The sequence below is a fragment of the Podarcis bocagei genome (genome assembly GCF_964188305.1).
Source record: "Podarcis bocagei genome assembly, chromosome: 1".
Lineage (NCBI taxonomy): Eukaryota > Metazoa > Chordata > Lepidosauria > Squamata > Lacertidae > Podarcis > Podarcis bocagei.
In genome coordinates, this window is record NC_138125.1 from 62,605,376 (window position 1) to 62,626,671 (window position 21,296).

At 39.7% G+C, this 21,296-nt stretch overlaps 1 protein-coding gene and 1 long non-coding RNA gene across 5 annotated transcripts in view; one reads left to right on the plus strand and one right to left on the minus strand.

Moving 5' to 3' along the window:
• The window catches only part of NELL1 (neural EGFL like 1), a 379,279-nt gene that overhangs the window by 161,179 nt on the left and 196,804 nt on the right, over positions 1-21,296 (plus strand). The gene's annotated exons all lie outside the window — the stretch shown is intronic.
• Positions 485-18,197, minus strand: LOC308571663. The gene is made up of 3 exons (XR_014001572.1): positions 18,111-18,197; positions 3,839-4,033; positions 485-844 (listed from the first exon to the last, which is right to left on the minus strand). It is a non-coding gene; the product is annotated as an uncharacterized lncRNA (long non-coding RNA).

Sequence of the window (21,296 nt, forward strand, 5' to 3'; positions counted from 1 at the left end):
GAGAAAAAGTGACAAAGGGCTTGTCCACACCAGAGTAAAGTGGACCCCATCCCAGAATTGTCCCAGACCTTTCCCCCTTTAAATGTTTTTATTTATATATTCTTCCCACTTCGGACTTTCCAATGATTTAAAACTCCACATTTAAAGGAGGAAAGGTCCAGGACAATACTGGGATAGGGAGGACATCATGCATATGTCCCTACATTAATGGGGAAATAGGCTGGTGAGGATTCACATTTTGCTTTGTTGTGAACAAGCCGAGAGAGAGAGAGAGACTCACTTTTGTCAGGGACTTAATTTCTTTATGCTCCTATGTTTTCCTAACTGCAATGTGATAAAGTCTTTGGCATAATCACTCTTCCACTTCCTGTATAACCTTAATTGAAATAATAATTTTGCAGTAATACATCCTTGGTAGATGATAGCTTATAAGTGTGAACAGTAGGTTAGGTCCTGTAGTACAGCAAAATCCATACAGTATTAATTGGTTCTGAGCGCAACAAATATATATTTTCAAATTTCTTTTAAAATCTTGAGAATGGAAATGTCAACACAATGCAGCATTGCTTCAAGTTGTCCTTCTCTTTCATTATAGTATCAAAGTTGCAGCTGCTAGTCCACCACCTGTTTGCAGAGGACATTGTTACCCCAGAGTGCATTGCTAATTGCATTTCACAGCATGAAAGGTCATTCCTTATAAAATGCTAACGTTTTGTGGCTGTTTAAATTGACAAGGTAATATACAGCATAAGGTAACACTGTAAAGCAATCACAAACTGTGAGCTAGTGTGCATTCTTCCCTTCCTGAAAGCTCGGGGTTTGCGAAGGTTACCTTTGGCAAGATCTGAAAAGAAGAAAGGTCTGATAAGTGAGGGAAAAGATGGAAGTTGTAGGATACAGTTTAGTAAATGCAAATATAGAGAACAAAAATATCGGCCTAGTAGAAGATAGGCAGAATTTTTTACCTCACAGTTATATTTTTCTAGTTTGAACTTAAGAAGACATTAAGCTAAACACATGATTATGGTGATGAATTTAGATATTAATATGCTTTAACTGCTATTGCTACAGTCCTGTGCTCAATTACCCACATATTCGTCCCACTAACTTAAGTAGGATTTATACACTGCTGTGTTGGTGAGGGCAAAAAATATGTTGATGGTAGCATCCCCCACACTCACAACCACCTCTGAATTGTGAACTCTTCCTTTAATGACCACCTTTGAAACAAAGGTTGGTTATTTCTGTATGTGAAATATACTCGGAGTCGAGTGTGGATTTCATGCTCTTTATTCAGCTCATAGTAGTGAGGAATGAAAGTTTCCCCAAAATATCTGATTTATATACATTATTTACACAATGGGCCGCACATGATTGGCTAATTCTGGGATTCTCCTGTAGGCCAATCAGGTTGCAGATTCACTTCCATCTGGAGCTGGATTGGGTGGCTCCTGTGGACCAATCATACTGCTGGTTGGTTCTAGGACCAATAAGACTGCTGCATTTTGGACCCTATTGTTCTAGGACTAATCAGACTGGTGCATTCTGAATCCTATTGTTCTAGGACCAATCAGACTGCTGCCTTTTGGATCCTATTCAACTCAGTACATAACAGTATGTTTAAGACTGATGTGTGTTTTCAGATTGGGGAAAGGTGCCAGTGTAGCAACCTTCATAGTCTGCAGCCCTTGATGCAGTTTCTTGGAAATAAGCCCGCTGCTGAAGTGTAGGATTGGTGTGCTGGACTGTAAAGTAGAATCGAGTCCAACCAGTTACATGCATCCAACATGAAGATAAGAGATGTGTGGTAAAGAGGAAAACCTGGAGGGCTTTGTGATATGGTTGGATGTGGTAGATGATGCCTTGCTGATTGCAAAGAATGATTTGCGTAGATTGCCATCACTTTCCCCTTCTAAATGAAACTGCTGAATCTGGGCATGGCTAAAGAAACTTCACATTGAGCAGTGCTGCAACTGTAATCAGCAATAAAGTTCTAGCTACACACAGAGTAACGACAGACATCATTTTATGCTCCATTTTGAATTATTACTATTACTATTTTTATTATTCAATTTATATCCTGCCCTTCCTCTGGAAGGAACTCAGGGCAGCACGACTTTAAGGTATTCACAACATTCAGAAATTAAGATATTCACAATATTCATAAATATGTCATATTTATATTTGTTGACAGATAGGCATGATTAGCTGCATGCCCAGGCGCTGTGACCTGCCATCCCATACTGTGTATGGAAATGAATGACCACTTATGACAGCATACTTTTTGTGTGGCTCAAATTAGGCATCAACTTTATTGATTACAAATGTGTTTTTTGGATTAGGCATCTGCTTATCCAACCAACCCATCTGCTGGTTAATTCACCAATGGGTTGAACCAGTGGTGAGGGAATCTTATGACATATATCAAATATATTTGTCTGAGTGCCCCCGTCTGGGGGCAGAAGACCTCCTCCTGGATCCCTTTAATGGGATACCCCATTCCCTTGGAAGGGCAGACAAAGGCGTACAACCTCCCCTCCAACCCTGACTAAAGCTTTTACCCAATGCCTTATCCGCTATCCAAGCCAACCCAAATACCAGCTCACTGCCAAATCACTCACATCTACAGCCAACACTTTAGCCCAACCACAATATCTTTCAATCAGACATCATTCCCTGATGCTGAGAACTGGATGTCACCCAGAGGGTCTTTTTATCAAACGTGATTTCAGGGTGCTGAATCTCCCAGCCACCTAACTGCTCCACCCTCTGCCTCATAGTCTGATTCACTTTCTTTCTTGCCCAGTTGATATGAGCTGGGTCAAGGATGTCATGCCACTGCCTTGGTAGCAGAGGATGGTTCCAATCGATCACCCTCTGAGTTATGGGCCCAGTGCACACCCCAATTGTGCTTGCCCCTTGGTCCAGCTGCTATTGGCCAATCTGCAGTGGACCAAATTCAAAAGTTCCCAAGCTGGTGGGACAGGTTGTTAGTAGCTCCCGTCATCTAGGGAATCCGACTGGCGGGATGTTGCCATGCCACAAAACCACATAACTACTGAATGTAAGTGAAATTACTACCTTTGTTCCTGCTCATGTACTGCTTTCATACCTTACATCTACTGTTCATTGCTTTTGGTGATTTATTCATAGGATCATAGGAAGCTGCTGTATACTGAGTCAAACATTAGACCATTATTTATTTATTTGCATTATGACATCTTTTTGTTGTACACTGCCATGAAGGCCCCCTGTTTTGGTGGGTAGAAGGCAGCCTATAAAATTTTGATAAAAAGAATGTTTGGCTTATGTTCTTCCCTTTTACAAGTGTCTAATTTTCACTTCATTTCCTACTCTGCATAGATAGTTTTTATCTGCTCCTGTAGTGCCCCCACACTTTTGCAACCCTGAGGTTAAAAGCTTTCTTATGTTTCATTAATTTGCAATGATGTTTCAATTTTTAACACTAACTGTGCTCCTCTGATTAAATCATCGTGTTTCCACTGTATTTTCATAACAAGAACATAATTTAATTAATAGTAATAGATGCTTCCTGTGATAGGTGTTCTGAAACTACCAAAAATGGAATTTACATGCTTTGAGTTGCATGCAGTATCCATTCCTGAACATACTACTTACTACAACCCTCTAGATAATTAAAAATAAATTCAGGTTTGTCAGGATTTTGAAGATCACTGTTTTGGACATTCTGGCATAAGTTTTCAACTGACGTATAACCTCAAAGTGAACTGAAGTAGGTGCAATACAACCATCAGCTATGTATGAGTAGATCTGATTGGAAATTACAACTAAGCTATGTGATCAACTTGTTGCTCACCTCTGTAGTAGTCTTGATGCCATATCCACATTCATGGATTCACTTGTGGGAGGGAGTAGTCCCAGCTGTCCTGAAAGAGGCAGTGATCCAATCACTCCTAGAAATATACATCTCAGGCTTGTTAGTTTATGATAGCTACCAACTGCCTGGACTTGGTGGTGGGCTGGATGAAGGCCAAGGAACTGACTTTGAATCCTGGTAAGGTGGAGATGGTCTGAAGAAACCAATTGAAATTGACCAAATTCTATGAAGACTTACAACACTTTATAGAAGTGACACCAAAGAAGGATGTTCTTCTCATTATAGGGGATTGGAATGCTAAAGTAGGAAGTCAAGAGATAAAAGGAACAACTGGCAAGTTTGGCCTTGGAGTTCAAAACGAAGCAGGGCAAAGGCTAATAGAGTTCTGCCAAGATAACAAGCTGGTCATCACAAACACTCTTTTCCAACAACACAAGAGACGACTCTACACACGGACATCACCAGATGGGCAGCATCGAAATCAGATTGATTATATTTTCTGCAGCCAAAGATGGAGAAGCTCTATACAGTCAGCAAAAACAAGACCTGGAGCTGACTGTGGCTCAGATCATCAGCTTCTTATAGCAAAATTCAAGCTAAACTGAAGAAAGTAGGAAAAACCACTGGGCCAGTAAGATACAATCTAAGTCAAATCCCTTATGAATACACAGTGGAAGTGAGGAACAGGTTTAAGGATTTAGATTTGGTGGACAGAGTGCCTGAAGAACTATGGATGGAGGCTCGTAACATTATACAGGAGGCAGCAACTAAAACCATCCCAATGAAAAGGAAATGCAAGAAAGCAAAGTGGCTGTCCAACAAGGCCTTACAAATAGCGGAGGAGAGAAGGCAAGCAAAATGTGAGGGAGATAGTGAAAGATACAGGAAATTGAATGCAGATTTCAAAAAAATAGCAAGGAGAGACAAGAAGGCCTTCTTAAACGAGCAATGCAAAGAAATAGAGGAAAACAATAGAATGGGAAAAACCAGAGATCTGTTCAAGAAAATTGGAGATATGAAAGGAACATTTCGTACAAAGATTTCCATAATAAAAGACAAAAGTGGAAAGGACCTAACAGAAGCAGAAGACATCAAGAAGAGGTGGCAAGAATACACTGAGGAACTATACCAGAAAGAAATGGATGTCTTGTATACCCCAGGTAGTGTGGTTGCTGACCTTGAGCCAGACATCCTGGAGAGTGAAGTCAAATGGGCCTTAGAAAGCACTGTTAATAACAAGGCCAGTGGAAGTGATGGTATTCCAGCTGAACTATTTAAAATTTTAAAAGATGACGCTGTTAAAGTGCTACACTCAATATGCCAGCAAATTTGGAAAACTCAGCAGTGGCCAGAGGATTGCAGAAGATCAGTCTACATCCCAATCCCAAAGAAGGGAAGTGCCAAAGAATGCTCCAACTACCGCACAATTGCACTCATTTCACACGCTAGCAAGGTTATCAGCCCTGAGTGCTCACTGGAAGGACAGATCGTGAAACTGAGGCTCCAATATTTTGGCCACCTCATGAGAAAAGAAGACTCCCTGGAAAAGACCCTGATGTTGGGAAAGATTGAGGGCACAAGAAGAAGGGGACGACAGAGGACAAGATGGTTAGACAGCGTTCTCGAAGCTACAAACATGAGTCTGACCAAACTGTGGGAGGCAGTGGAAGACAGGAGTGCCTGGCGTGCTCTGGTCCATGGGGTCACGAAGAGTCGGACACGACTAAATGACTAAACAACAACAACAACAAGGTGGAGATAATGGTGATATCAACAACAACAGAAATTATCATTGTTATTGTACCCTGCCCATCTGACTGGGTTGCCTCAGATGCTTTGGGTGGCTTCCAACAGAATATACAAAAACACAGCTGAACGTCACACATTAAAAGCTTTCCAATACTGGGCTGCCTTCAGATGTCTACAGAAGATAATATAATTATTTATCTCTTTGACATCTGACAGGATGGCATTCCACAGCACAGGCATCACTACTGAGAAGGCCCTTCATCTGGTTCCCTGTAACTTCTCGCAATGAAGGAACCACTAGAAGGCCCTTGGAGCTGGACTTCAGTGTCTGGGCTGAAGGATAGAGGCTGAAACACTCCTTCAGGTATACAGGGTCAAAGCCATTAAGGGCATTGTGCTCAGAAACATTATAGGCGGGTGGTTCCTAAGCCTGTATAATTGGTCAATTGCTCTTGGAGATGCTCTTGGATCTATCTTTGACACTAGAAGCCCTGGTGACCTCAGTGACCAGGAGTGTGTTTTATCACCATTTAGCTGGCTGACTAAGTTCAAGGTGCTGGGTTTGGACCAGGATACCTGAGATATTTTCTCATCCATTATATATCCAACAAATTACTGCACTCTGCAGGTGAGGGCCTTCTGCAGATGCCATCTTACCAGAAGGTCCATTCTTTATTGGGCCTTTAGTTTTGTGTATCAACCCTTTGGAATCCCCTCCCCTGAATATTAGACAGGTGCACTCTCTGTTGCCTTATCAGCATCTGCTGAAAATCTTCCTTTTCCAACAAGTCATTTAGCAAGAGATCTTTCCCAGTCTGCATCCGTATCCAAATTGTTTTTAAGATTATGTTTTTTGTTTTACTGCTTTATTTCCTGTTGTTTAATACCCTAGGGTTCTTTGGAAGGAAGAATGGGGTATAATTTTAATAAATAATAAACAATTGTGTGATCTGCTTCTATTGATGTTCACTCTTAGAACATTTTAGTTACTGTGGATGAAAAACTACACATACCGTGTACATTGCAGGTTGAATTGTATAATTTCAACAAAAACATTTGCATGTCTGTAAGAATAAGAACAAAGACTCTATTATTCTACCTGTATTAATATTTTCTAGCTGTTGAGGTTATGTTTGCATGTGTATCTTTTATCAAACACTTAATATGCCAAGGGAGAGAGATTTCTTTTATTTATGCAATTCATAAACAACAAAATCAATTTGAGAATGCAACAACTTGTAAAGCTATGACGTGCCAGTTCTAGTGACACATTCTCTCACAAAGCTAAATAACATGTGACAAACTTATAGTGTTTTGAGTGTAACAGATGTATCAGATTGCAAAAGCAGTTGGAATAAAAGTTACTGCCAGCCCTAGGCTTTAGGGATTTTAAAATGGAGACATCTTATTCCCTGTCCTGTGCATCTCCTTGGAATATGGCACAACAAAACTGAGCACAGTTTTGTACTAACTGTATAGAGGAGTAGCATCTCATACAAGATTCTGGAGCTTTTCATTACTACATGTGATGGTATTATTCTGATGGATATCTGAAGCCAATGGAGAGGCAGAATCAAATTTTATAAAACAGAATAAAGTGTAGTGTCTGCTTTCCATTATGTTCTGTTTTATAACATTTTAGATAGTGTGGCAGAAATTTTACCTGCTTTGGTTCTCCTTCAATCTGAATTTTTTAGCTTAAGGAGAATTCCCAGTATGTTTGTTAGTACAGAAATGAATGACTTTCTCCCCTGTATTATTTGTTCTTAATTTTATCACACTCTTAACATATCAATTTTTCTGTTAATCTAAATAGATTAGATAGATAGATAGATGATAGATAGATAGATAGATAGAGGTATAGATATATAGTTTTAATTCTAGCAATGATTAATGAACCTGGGCCATGTTTTTAGCTTTTGTTATTTTTATCTGTAAGCTGCCTTGAGTCCATTTCAGGGAAACTGGCAGAGGCAGGGAATAATAATAAGATGAATAATAATAATAATAATAATAATAATAATAATAATAATAATAATAATAATAATAATAGTAATAATGCCTTTTTCAAGTGGGCACCTGTGTGTTTTAAATCTCTGAAAAATAATGTTATCTTTCTGATCAGTGGTTTGATCAGGACACATGGGAATAATTTAAAGCAAGCAACTTCCATCCAAAAATACAAATCCTGTTAGAGGACCATGCCACAGCAAGTCAGTGCCTGCACATACCACTAAACCAACATTTCCAGGTTTAATAAAGCAAGATATGTTTGAGTTGTACGCAATAGCAGCCAGCTCCATTCTTGCCATTTTGCTCCTCCCTTCATGCAAGCAGCAAAATAAACCAGAGTCCAGCACTTAGTTTCATATTACCGTTGAAACTATTGTTAAGGACTTCACAGTAAGGCTTGGTTATAAAACAATTGCTTCAAGGTTGAAAGAGTTTGAAATACTTATCTTGATAAAAGAATGGGAATATGTTGATAGTTTTCACGATTTGAAAAGTGGAACTGTGGTTCAACTCTTTTCACAAAGGTTAGGACAAAGTAGCAGTGGAGTTGAACCACAAAATGAAATTTATATGTTTAACCTTATTAAAAGTTCATCACAGGGGCAGACTGCCCAGCAACTTTCTTTCAGTGTAGTGGATGAACCTTCCTTGGGGTCTAAAACTGGGTAATCATAAATATTTTAGTTACAGGTCACTTCTATCCAAAACCAGAATAATGGAAGAAGTGGCTCAATATTCTTATTTTGTAACTCTGGAGACCACACAGAGGGATTTTGTGCATTTATAAATGTTTTTATTGTACCAGCACATTTGTACAAACATTAAGAAAGGGATATGGGTCTGCCCAGTGCTTTTTGTGATTGTACTCACTGGTACAGAGTACCACCACTTCTGTTTTTGCTATACAAGACAGCCATTTTGTGTTGGCCTATCATACTTTTATCAAGATATGACTACCAGCACCTCTTTTTTAAAAAACAAAACTAAAAGTACTGAGCCTACCCAACTATCACTATCACATTTAAATTTCCAATTTCCCCATTTATACTTTGATTTGTAATTTTTAAGCTATTGATATTTAAAAAATAACTCCTTTGTACTAGGTTCTTTTTGGCTTATTTTCTACTTTGGCCTCCTTATACCTATTTCAGGCCTTCCTTTTCTTTCTTTCTTTCTTTCTTTCTTTCTTTCTTGCGCAACAGCATTTTGTTCCCATTTAAAGAATCTGATAAACAAATGTGATGGCATTAATCTTCAATGTTTAGACATATCCAGAGGTGTAGAATTACATCTTGTCAGACTGAAAGGTTAGTTGGCAGGAATGCCATCTTCCTTTTCTGACCTAATAATTCTTGCAATTTTGTTGTGGGTGTTACCCAGTTCCTATAATGCACTTTCAAGGTCATTCCGCTTCAGTGGTGGTAAGAAAATGTGATTTTCTAGAGAGCTTTACAATTGTCTTCAATTAAAATGCTTCACAAATAGCAGATGCATATGTTCTCAGTCCTTGATATAATGCTTTGAGATTGACCGCTCCCTGCTTAAAACGGGGGGCGCCCTTTGCGTGGACGCGCACAGCCCTGGATCTGGAGCGGCCCCATCAGCATAGGCTTGGCTTTGCCTTCCCTCAGGTGGGATACCTGGAGGTCCCCGCCTACCTCAGTCAGTTGTCCAATCCCACCTGGGGGAAACGTTGCCAAGGAGACCAGGCCAGGTAGGGGGAGGGATTACCTGCCCACACAATAGAGGGAGGATCTTAACTGGGAATCCTCACTTGGCTCCAGAGCTTCTCCCACCCTACCCACCTTCAGTCTTCCTTTGCAGGTTAACTTTTATTCATAGGTTTTGCAGGTTAACTTTTCTTCACAGGTATGCGGGCGCTGCTACGATAAGGTCGCTGTTAAAGGGCCGGAAAGGAATTTCCCTGCATTGGCAGGTTTCGCCTTTCCCGTAGCAAAACGTCACAACTTTGGCGGTATCAGGACTTGGGCGGAATCCTTTAGTCCATCTTCCTCTTTGCGGTGGCGATACCAGGGTTCCCCGTTAAAGGGGTTTCTGAAGGGAGGCTTTGACCGTACGCTGAAAGGTCGTCATTGCTCTCCCCTGCGGCGGCGGCGTAACGGGGGCGGCTAGCTCTGCTTGAACATATGTTCTCCAGAGCCGGCCCATCCCCCCCCCACACAAACACTGGATAACCCTGAAGCTCCCTAGGTCCCCGGCTGGGGACTGGGGAGGGAGAACGCCCAATGCCTGAGCCAAGGTCTACCCACATTTGAAATTTAATAAAGTTGTGGCCAATTTAATCCCATAGCACGTTGTCTTGAGTCGTTATTACACATGACGGGGGGGGGACCGCTCGGGATCTGGGGACTCCGCCTGTCCACGCAAACAAGTGTGAGCTTTTCTTTCTTTCTTTCTTTCTTTCTTTCTTTCTTTCTTTCTTTCTTTCTTTCTTTCTTTCTCTCTCTCTCTCTCTCTCACACACACACACACACACACACAATCATAGTCCCTCTATGCAAAACATTTGCCAATTTTCCTTCATATCTTCATTTTGATTACTGTGTCTGTCTCATACATCTTTGTCATTTTTGCCCCCCAGGCTTTAACACAGAGATTGCAATTGGGTGCCTTCATTGTATTTATTGCTGAAACAGGGGTATAAGGCATGAATATGCAACTGCATCTGCAAATGTAAGGACAACCTGAACATTTGTAAATGTAGTCTCTTAATTCACATATTGAGAAATCACATAGTTTTACAACCCAATTCTAATGATATGAATGGCAACAGTGCACAGAGTGTCTTAAACTACAGGCATATCTTATCTGCACAGTGCAGAGCAAGTTGGCTAATTGCAATTCCCTTATTATCAGCAATGGTGTGGATGGTGTTGTTAGTGGTGTGGTGAGTAAAACATGACTTTAACATAGTATGTTATATTCAGTATGTCCATTCCACATCTGCAGCTCTTTCTGTTCAGTGTAACAACTTTGAATGATTTCACTATGCTGTATCCAGCAGTAGTGCAATAAGCCATTCAGTTGTGAAGCAGCCCTGTGTAGGGAAGTTTTTGATATTAATGCTGTATTGTTTTTAACACTTGATTGGAAGCTGTCCAGAGTGGCTGGGGAAACTCAGCCAGATGGGCGGGGTATAAATATATTATCATTATTATTATTATTATTATTATTATTATTATTATTATTATTATTATTATTAAACAGAATAATGTTTAATAATGTTGAGCTATATTCAAGCTGTGGGCCACTAAAGTGATGACCAGGTGAATATTCAGTCATGCTGCAGTGTAGAAATTTCTGAAGTTGTGCTGTCATTAAGCAGTAGAAATAATTTCTAAAGTTTAGCCAAATGCCTAATCTGTGGTTGTGCTTAGATTAAATATGAGTAATAGTCATTTTTCCTCTTATGTTACCAATCAAACAATATAAAGCATTGGTGAATGTGGGAGGGGGCATTCAAAATGAATATAATAATTTCTGTTTAAATTAAAATTTAGAAAAATTGGTCATGGGATGCAACTTTATGGGTGAAATGGTCAAGGAGAATGAGTCTGATAGATGCTAAAGAATGCGTGGAAATAGAATAAGTTTTCAAACTTGTTTTTGTCTTTCACAGATGTTTTAAGCAGATGTGGAACTGTGTAGAAAGCAAGTTCTCTCCCCCCCCCATCTCTTAAACCAAGGGGGAAAACGTATTACAGCTTTTTTAGAAATTGTTGATAACTTTCACCTTGTCTGCAGTTGCACTATGCACTCAAGGAAGTAAAAACATCAGTGAAAAATGTGGAGTTACCTTATGCATTCCTAACACCATCTGCCAACAAGACAAATGAAGAAAAGCACACAGTGCTCCTTCAGGCCTTGTTACTTTGGTGATTTTAAAAGTGAGCTTAAGGGAGATGTTAAAGATTGCACCTTTTCTGACTATCCTTCTTTAGATAACCTTTGAAAACCATTGGAATCTGTCTACAGTCATTTGGAGTAAGACTACTTGTTACTGCGGCAATGCATTCTCCCCTCCATTTGGTTTGGGGGCACTGATGATACCTCAGATTCTGAAGGTCAGGCTCGCCACAATGTTGTGCAGCTTACGTTAACCTGTTACCCTTTAGGTAACTTTATTTGCTTCTTGGTTTTGCAGCCTCTCCAGCTGAATCAATGCTATTGTGAAAAGGTCAGCCACATTTTGAAGAGCCTTCACTTTGTAATGGAATGCAATGCAGAGCTTGCAAGCTTTATTTCACACAAGAATCAATTTGAAGCCCCTTACTGACGTGGATGTGTGGTTTTCCTCTAATGATTTTTCTGTTAATATCAAATTTGTGTGAACTACAGCACATCTTTTTTTTCTGATAAGAAACTCATTGCTTGACAACAGTATCCAAATTTACCCTTTAAAGTAATCAGCATGTTGTTGCATTTTGGTTTTGTTGTTGATGTTATTCTGTATAAAAGGCCCATACAGGAAGAAATGAACGAAAAGGGCCTGTGTGAAGTTTTAGTGATTACAGACCTAAATATTTCCCTTGGGGGAAGGGGAAGTTGATTGGAGAGTATTTTTCTTTGCTCTGCTGCATCTATGCTGACATACTAGGTATTCATTAATTATCATGGGATAATTCCTGAGTAGGAATAATGAATCACCCTCTTACAGTAAGTTTTCAAGTACACAGGAATTTGTGTGAAGGCAAACGGAATGGCTCTTCCATATTTTTTAAACAAAATTGATATGCAGGATAAATTGTGCATGCTCATCATTTTATATGTGTTAAGGATAAATTTGATGGTGTCACCCTCTGATGTTTCTCTTTATTAGCTATAACATTCTTTTCATATTCAGTTTAAAATTTTATTAACTTTTTTTTGTAAAACATTTTTATTCAATTTTCCATTATAATAGATGTCATGAACCTGGGGTCCCTAAGCTCTCTTTCATTTTGCAGTGTTGGAAATAGGCCCCTGCAGGGGGAGAAGTGCAGAACCAGGGGTAGTTAATTCAGGACACATGTGGGAAATTGAGCTATATTCAAGCTGTGGGCCATATTTTAAGTGAATGTGTTTTGGAATGGGTTATGGGAATTTCACATAGCTTGCGAGGTATTTGGCTATTGTTTTTGTGAAGTTCTGTACCTTAGTCCTTCTTTCATCCATGCGCTGTATGGATCCATGCATCCACCCATGTTTTGTATTGAGCGTTTTTATCTGATTTTGGTATCAAAAGTGCTTTTGATTATTTTGAGATTTAAAGTGCTTAACATTGACTGAACAGTATCGTGTTGTTGTGCTTAGTGATAAATAAATGAAATTGCATTTTATTTGAAATTTCAAAGATCTAGCTGTGTAATTTGGAAATGTCACAGCCTTCCCTCAGCTTTCATATTTGCCCAGGCTCCTCTCCAGGCTTTCTGAGACTCAAAAATTAGTTGTCTGGCTTTTGTTTTTATTTGTGAGGTATTATTGCATTGTTTAATTTCTGACCATTTATGTACTGAATCATACTTACAGACATACGTATGTTCATCTACTAACTAGTCTGAGAGTTAGTGCTATCTTTGCCAGAAATACTTACATAGCTGTGTGAAATGCTTTGGCCAGAAGGCAAGCGAGTTATCATCTGTTAAGCCATTTGGTGCTTCAGGGGACAAACTGTGCTAATGCTGTTAGAACCACACTGAAGTCAGATGCTTGTATTTGATATTTTTGTTTAATGCTACACTTTTTAAACCTTGGGGGGGTGTTTTGTTTTGCTGTGTGCCAGTTATATATCTCAGGCTATTTTTATGGCTTCTTTCCAATATGATCTTAATGAATATAAGAAAATATGGAACCACATTTCTGTGTAAGTAAATGTGTTGGTTAACTGTGGAGGTATTTCTATTTATGAGCCATATATATCCCTCAGCAGACAAGATATACAACTTCCCAACCAACATACATTAGAATCCCCATTTTCTAAACCATAGCTGTGTAAAGTTCTATTTCTTATTAATTCACAGCTTATTCTGCTATGGTATAGCATATTCTGTTTTTTTATTATTAATTTGCAGACTATTTCATTATTGTAACTGCAAGAAAATAGCACTTCCTTTTAGTGAATCTCTGATCTGATTGTTTTGCATGTGTTTTCCTAGACTGTTTGTATAAATATATTTGTACTTGCACAAAGTACACACAATGTACTATTTGTATTTATATCAGTATGAGTGCACATAAAACTGGAGTTAATTTTAGCCTTGTTATTTGCATCAGTTGTATCCTTCATATATTTTATTTTGGAAGCACTGCACACTGAAAAACATTCTACTTAATTTAATGATCTAACTTAAGTCTTGGTTATTTTGTTCATACTCAAGAAAATGAATTTAAATAGGTAAATGTGTGAGATGCACTAAAAACAGGAGCTGAAACTGGAACATATTTATGAATAGTACTCATGATGGCTTTTAAGATGTCATTGCTAATAGTGAGATGTTAAGGTACTCTGGCAAGTGGAAGCAGCATGCAATAGGCAAAGGTGTAGAATGCTCTGTTAAGTTAGGTAAACCATCAACTTGCCCAGAGGCAAATCATACATGATTCTGTTTTCTTCTCACTGTGGCAGAATGTGTTTTGCAGGCAGCTGTTACCTCGGTAGAGTCCTGGACAGACTTCCACAATTTGACCCCATTAGTTTTATATGGCAGCCCACCAGGAGCTTGGTTAATCTTCTGTTTCTGCTCTCTGCTTGGCCTTGCAAATACAGCACGATTGTTAAAACTGGAACATCATCAACAACAATCCCAGTGGGCTGCTGTTTATTTAGTATCTCACAAATGGTGCAGACCAGGTTTTAGGCTTTTTTTTTTCTTCTTCCCATTTTTGGTTGCTCCATTATGAATGTTAATTGTTGGGACTTAGGCTGTGGCATTCTGGATCAGTGCAGCAGCAGGCTGCATTTATTTAAAATGACATAATTGTTATTATTATTTTTGGTCAGGATCTACCTCTCTTAACTGCCAAAACATATTGGCTACACATAACAATGAACCAGCTTTTCTGATGTGGTTTATTGGGAATAAACAGTGTGCTAGTGCATACTGCCGAATTGCTCCAGCTTCACTCTTCCCCTGGTATGAGTGGAATAAACAAATCAGGAAAGCTGGTTACATCCAAACCAGGGATTATGGTTTCTTCTCCCTACCAAACTATGACCACTAGCTAACTTTAACCAATGGTTTGTTTTTGGCTTAATAATTGCAGCTTGTTGGGCAGCAAAAACAACAACCCCACGACCTCTGATTGGAAGTCAAGGGTCCCTAGTTTGTTTATCCTGCTTGTACCAAGGGAGAAACAAAGCAAGAGTAATTGGTCAGTGTACATAGCATGCTGCTGATTCCTGATAAACTACCACAAGCTGTCATGGTGTGGCAGAAAAGTAGAACTTTTTCCATTCCCCCTTATTCCGCTTTATTCCTTTCCATGCCATCTTTAATTCTTTACTATAGTCAACCTCAGATCTAAATAGCAAGTGGAATACCATGGCCCCATTTGTTTCTCTAGGCCTTTACCTTCCCACCATTCTTAAAGGTTAGATGGCACTCCAGAATGGCATGTGATGGTTTGTGTGGATGTACTGTCCACTTAAGAGATGCAGGTGGCGCTGTGGTCTAAACCACTGAGCTTCATGGGCTTGCCGATCAGAAGGTTGGTGGTTCAAATCCCCACGATGCGGTGAGTTCCCGATCCTCGGTCCCAGCTCCAACCTAGCAGTTCAAAAGCACACCAGTGCAAGTAGATAAATAGGGACCGTGCTGGCGGGAAGGTAAATGGCATTTTTGTGCGCTGCTCTGGTTTCGCCAGAAGCGGCTTAGTCATGCTGGCCACATGACCTGGAAAAACTGTCTGCGGACAAACATCTGCTCCTTCGGCCACTAAAGTGAGATGAGCGCCGCAACATCAGAGCCGTTCGCCACTGGACTTAACTGTCAGGGATCCTTTACCTTTACCTTTACCTTTACCTTTAATTTAAATACTTCATGTATCCAACAGTATCCAACAAAGTGATTCTGGTAGTGCAACACTTTTTTGCTTGCACTATGGAACGAGAGTTCCATGGACTGCAAGAAGATCAAATATATCCATTCTTAAGGAAATCAGCCCTGAGTGCTCACTGGAAGGACAGATCCTGAAGCTGAGGCTCTAATACTTTGGCCACCTCATGAGAAGAGGAGACTCCCTGGAAAAGACCCTGATGCTGGGAAAGATTGAGGGCACAAGGAGAAGGGGGCAACAGAGGACGAGATGGTTGGACAGTGTTCTTGAAGCTACTAACATGAGTTTGACCCAACTGCGGGAGGTAGTGGAAGACAGGAGTGCTTGGTGTGCTCTGTTCCGTGGGGTCACAAAGAGTTGGATACGACTAAACAACAACAACAATGGAACAAGACCTCCCTCTCCTCTTGCAGTGCACCCCACGCCTTCCCCAAATCTGCTTCAGAGAGTTGGGGGAAAATCCCAGAACTGATTCAGGGACCATGCAGTGAGAGGATAGGGAAGGGAAATTCCATTGCACAGCTGAAAGTCCTTGCATTAGCAGAGATACAGTACTTGATTGGATACTGCCCATTATGAGTGATCTACCTTACAAAGTTGTTGTAAACTTCATTGGGATTTGTATGGAAGACCATATAAAAATATTTTAAATAAATTAAATGGCAGGATGGGAATTACACTGGCATCTACTAGAGTTGCCCAGTAATGAATTAATATTGCTTAAAGAGTTTAGATTAATTATGGATTAAATGTTCATTCCAATTCCTGTGCGTTCTAGTTTTAGGCCTTTTAATATTTAAATACTGTGGTTGACCTTCATGGCAGTGTGCAAGTTCAAGGAAGTAAGGATGATTTTAATATTAGCCTAAGATATAGCAGGGTTTGGGGGGGCAGGCGGGGGGAGAGATTGCATGTGCTTGGATAGCAAGAAACCACACTGTTAATGTAAAACTGCAAAGTGTTTGAAAAAGTTTGAATTTGAGAAGTAATAATTGTGAAGCAGAGAATTGCAAGAGAATCATGAGGCAGAATGTAAGCTGATGCCGATGAGGTAGGGGATACACTTGGCCTTTCTGAAAATAAGTCTGCGCATCTGCATTTCTGCACATTTGCCACCTTTTAGTATGCCTTTGCCTATTTCAAACTTTGTTGTATTTTATATCAAAGCGTAGCTTGTAAGCTCTTCATGAAGCCTGCTGTGTTGCTTCCTGTACTCTAAAAAGCAAAGTGTACCACATACGCATGTGCTGTTCTGGAGGTTCAGCCAATTTGGGGTGTTGGGGGGGGACAACGGAAAGTGTGAGGGAGCTCATTGCACAAGCAGAAGACCTTGCACAGTGCTCTTGCTCACAGGACTGTCAGGTGTGTGTGCAGGAGCCCTGTGACCAATAGGACTTTGCAGGTCTGGAGCCTTCCTAAGTTTGTTCTGAAGAGGCAAAGCACGGCCTCACAGGTGAGGCCAATTGGTAACTCACAGCACCTGGTGGCAAGAGCTGGGAAGGGATATAAGGTCAGCATTTCCCTTCGGCTCTTTGCCACAGCAACACGCTTCTTGCCTTGTTGCATTTGGCTTCTTGCTTCCTGATCCCTGTTTCTTGATCCTCGGACCCTTGACTCCTTGCTTCTTGATCCTCTGACCCCTGACTTTGTGACTCCTTGCTTCCTGACCCTTGGACCCTTGGCTTCTTGACTCCCAGCTCTCTGACGCCCAGACTCTTGACTCCTGGCTTCTGGACCCCCTGGCTTCTGGACCCCCATTCCCGCTCCCACCCCGCAATCTTGCCCCCGGTCCTGACGTCCTTCTGGGACTTTGATCGCCCGTGAACCAGATTGTGACAAAGACACATTAGGTGAATACAACATTATGTATTTAGAAGACATCCAAAGCAATTGCTGGTTTATGTTTCACATATGGCAGAGGGAAGGGCATTCCACAGTGTCGGGTCAATGGCAGAAAATGGCTGTTTTGGGGTTACCACTCTGAAATATTTTGTGGGGTGTGAAGCCATGTCTAAAGTTTTGCCTGATCTAAGTCATTGGTCTTCAGCTGGTGGGTCTTATCTGAGACGGATTTCAACAGCAGTACTACCACTATGCAATTGTATGATATAAATTAAGAGATGGACTCCCAAATGTGTGTTTGGGTTAACAGTGGTTCTCTGGTCTGAAAAGGTTGAAGGCTACTCGATCTAAGTGATCTTAAAGATCCAAGTAGGTACAAAGGATCTTTCAGGTAAGTTGGGCCCAATTTGTTTATGGCTTTATACAGTGCTTTTTTTCTTTTAAAAAATAGGTTTAGGGGTACTCTCATTTTCCTACTCATATTGAAATACTGCCCCTCAATGAGACCAAACTTAGATTCACAAAATGTTTAGGGGTATGCGTACCCCTGTGTACCCCCCAAAAGCACTGACTTAATATGTTAGTAACAAACCTTGAACATGGTTAGTAACTGGCTGGTAGTCCGTGCAGGTCCTTCAGTGCATGTGCTGTACTCAACAACCTGGCCACAGCTACTGGCTACAGTTTCTGAAACAGTCTCAAGGAAAGTCCCACATAAAGTGCATTACAATAGTCTAATTATGAGGTTACCAATGCATGAATCATAGTGGCCAATCTATCTCTAACTAGAAAATAGCATAGTTGACATATTAACATAAGGTGAAAAGATGTGTCCCTTGCCCTCCAGTTTACATGGCGCTTCAAGGACAAAGATGCATCTAAGAGCCAAACCCCAACCTAACCTATTCTTTCAGAGAGAGTGAAACCCTGTCCAGGCCTGATAAACTCCCCAACACATAGATTGTCTGCCTTATGATTTAGTCTGTTCATTGACCTTCAGTTTGCTGGTCCTTATGAATCAGGCTAGATTGGGAATTTCTAGCTTGGTGCATATAGACTGTTTTCCTCCTTGTGTTTTTGTGTGTGCCCTTAATACAGATGTGGATATCTGAGTGCAGAGCTATATTTCAGAAACTGAAGTCTGCAAAATGCATAAATTGTTGCATATATGTATATTAATATGGTATAAAGGAGGCATGACATAGTATCTACATTTGACTTTGTTAAAATGTATTATATTACTTTATAATTATAAAACATTAAAAGAACCTTCATGTACAAAAGTGAAAATATACTGTTCAGTTTACGTGAGAATATAATTTATGCATTCTTTGCAGAATATACACAGTCCATAGCAAAAATGTACAATGTAATGCATTTGTGATTTAGCATAATGATAGATCTCAGCTTCATGAATTACACCTCCAGGCTGTTGTGTGGTGTGCTGTAATTTCATTGCGATAATTTAATCATCCGTGAAACAAAACAAAATACCAAACTCAACACATGTTAATCTAATGCATTTATAAGATATTATTTATTTATGTGTGTGAGAGAAGAAATGTAAATTAAAAGTTGCAAATGCTACTGAAAGTCATGCATAAAGCTTTCAATCCAGTTTAAGAAGATGGTGTGACGAACAGTTGGAAAAATTAAGTACAAAGCTTTGTTCAATGACCTGTAATGATAAATTACCAGTTAATTAATACATCACTATCCTGATGCCAGTTCTTATTGCAGTGATGGGTCAACATCTGAAAGGCACACAGGAATAATCTTTAATATTTTTGTAGAGTGGCCTAGACTGCCATAGGATATCTGTGTTTCTTCCATACCATGACCACCAAAAGTTCTTGACTAGCTTGTAATTAAGGATACTGGCGCAGCACACTTACCCAGTATTACTTTTTCTGGAACCTGCAAAGCCAAATGCCACCCCCAGAGCATCCCTGAAGATGCCTGGCATCATCATCAATACCATTTTGCATTCCTTAAGGGGCCCTCTTCTGAGTATCTTCAAAGGTATATTTTTAAAAAATATAAAAAAGATTCCCCAAAATTATTGTTACTAAATGATGTACAATTACAGTCAAAAACAGACCTGAAGATCCCCTGCAAACAAGCAAACCAGACAAGCAACTTACTTCCTGTTATAATCATGCAATTCTGAAATTCCCCCTTCTCACATGGTTCCTATTCATTCTTAAACATCACTTGACTAGCTTATTATTTTTACTGATTGTTGGATATGGATGGAATAACCAAAATTTCCTATGTTATTTGCACTTTATTACAAATAATGCCTTCTGTACTGGATTCAACTAACAAGCTCTGTCAGGGAGTTCTCCCCTGGGCCTGCCCCCCCCCCATGCATGCCCCATGTACCCCCAAAATAGCTCAGGGTTGGGTGTTAGGAGAAACCCCAGAACAACAGGTGTGGGGAGGGAAGGAGCTGAAATGCTTGTGCCAATAGAACAGTTACCTTAGTGTGACGTTGAATTCCTCCCAGTATGTCACCCCAATACTTGAAAAGGCTCATTCAGGGCCTTTCTTCATTCTCTTTTGTCCAGGTTATAGGATGGCACTGGGAAGGCCCTCCTTCCTGTCCAACTTCAGAACAATTCCATAGTGGAATCGGGATTCACCAAAACCCCAAATGAATCAAAGTGTTATGAGCTGCATGGATGAACTTTATTTAAGTGGCTTGTTATTTTGAGATTGCAATCTTTGGGCATAATTGCCTGTGTTTCCTTCCTGTTTTAGGAAGCAAAATTCATTCCATGAATCAAGTAACATTAAATAACATAAAACATATTCATAGGAGAAAACTCTCAGTTACCACACAAACTTTGAAATAACAAACAAACTTGGTTCTAGGTAAAGGCCTGATAATAGACTAAAAAGCAATATTTTGTAGTAAATATTTTCTATTTACATACTGTATTATGTTATACAAAATATTAAAATAATAATATGGGGTATGGCCATATTTGCCATCCCAGTTCAGAAATTGTTGATGTATAGTATAATTCTCTGCAGGTACATTTTATAACAATTCTCTCCCCCCAAGTTTATTCTGTGTAACTGGCAGCTATTATTTCATCTCCAGTACAGTGTATATTCCAGAGTTTGGCATACACAAACCTTTGAAGTTTCTTCCTTGTTTTAAGTGTCAGCTTGTCATTAGTCAGAATTAGTTCCAGCTGTTCTGAGACCTTTATGCTCTTCTTCAAGGTTCAGGTATCCTACGATATCTTAAGTGAACATATGAGAGCCCTAACTACAGTAATTGAAGATTAAGTTGAGAACACAATGAGCATAATCCAGCCAAAGCTGAGCATTTTTTAGTTCCGTCGATTTCAGTGAGAAGTGAAGTACCAGTACATGCTTAACTCTCAGTGGGATATCCGAGTGCGCGACTTCAGCTTGATTGTACTCAACACAAAATTTAGCTATTTTTAGTAGTGCAAAATCTGCTGTAGGCATGAGAAATTCTCACAAAAGAATACATTTAAAATATAATTGGGCACTAAAGAATACATTTCCCCCATACAAATCATTAAATATAAGCTTTGGAATCAAATCTAATTGGTAGGATTTTTTAATAATAAAAAAATAAACCTCAGGGTGTAAGGCTGAGTCACTAGGACACAGTTAAATCAAATTAAGTTACCTAAGACTTATTATGATACTTTCCATAACAGGAGCATGAATATCTGCAAGAGGTGACAGGTTCATTGAATGTTAGCTTGTGAATTGAACTTCGAAATTGCATTAG